The following is a 997-nucleotide window of genomic DNA, read 5'->3' on the forward strand; positions in this document are numbered from 1 at the left end:
AGTGAGGTAGTTATCGAATAGCCCCAGAAGATTACTGCTTATGTCTCTGGCTTGCAGTTTAGTGAGGAGTCCTCTGTGCCACACTCGATCGAAGGCGCCGGCGATGTCGAGTGCTACTACCAGAGTATCTAGTGCGTCTTGCCATTTTTTAGTAAGTAGTAATAGGAGGTCAGCAGTTGAACGGGATGATCGGAAACCAAACTGCCAGATGGAAATTAGATTGTGGTTTTCCAAATGTTCCATGAGCTGTTCAGCAATTATCTTTTCAAATACCTTGCTGATACATGGCAAAAGGGAGATGGGCCGATTGTTTTCGGGATTAGTCTTAGATTGCTTCTTATGAAGAGGAATCACTCTTGGGCCAGCAATTTTCTTCAATATAAGAATGGAAGACTGACGATAAGGGTTGAGATAACTCTGCTGCACACCTGCGTAGAGTGTGTGGGCTGACATTGTCTGAACCTGGTGCCTTCCTTGTATTAATATTTTAAAGGATCTTTTTCGTTGTGGTGTGGCACACCTGAAAACTAGAAAGTACTTCATGACACATCAAGGGTAACTCTGGTTCTCCTTGGTGACAAGTGACCGCCACTCTTTGCTGCCTACTCCTAGACTTGACAATTTTCACTTAGTCTCCTCTTACCATCCGTCACGAGACCATTTACAGGTGGCTGCCATTTCTCTACAGACATTTTTATATAGAGTTTTGTTATGTCTTGTTGGATTGGATTTGTATTTTTTCCACAGTCTGTATTTCTTTTTAGAAGCTAAATGACAGCTGTAACCGAACCAGGATTTGGTCCCCTGGTTTTGTAGTGCATGTCCGTGAAGGGACATATTTCTCCTGCATTGTGGTGAGAAGATTGATGAGAAGGGAAGCCTTATCATTTACATTCCCTGTTGGAAGAACATCCCAGTCTAATAATTGAAGTTCTACCTTCATTCCTGCATGGTTCCAGAACCAGATTTTTCTTTGCCTGCTTTCGTCACCTGCAGG

The 997-nt window shown here is 43.0% G+C and overlaps 1 pseudogene; it reads right to left on the reverse strand.

Moving 5' to 3' along the window:
- Positions 1-678, reverse strand: part of LOC147466670 (uncharacterized) — a 2,041-nt pseudogene extending 1,363 nt beyond the window's left edge.
- Positions 679-997: the final 319 nt, after the last annotated feature.

This window comes from Penaeus japonicus, unplaced genomic scaffold (assembly GCF_977035675.1).
Source record: "Penaeus japonicus unplaced genomic scaffold, GWHDUDI00000001_assembly GWHDUDI00000042, whole genome shotgun sequence".
Classification (NCBI taxonomy): Eukaryota; Metazoa; Arthropoda; class Malacostraca; order Decapoda; family Penaeidae; genus Penaeus; species Penaeus japonicus.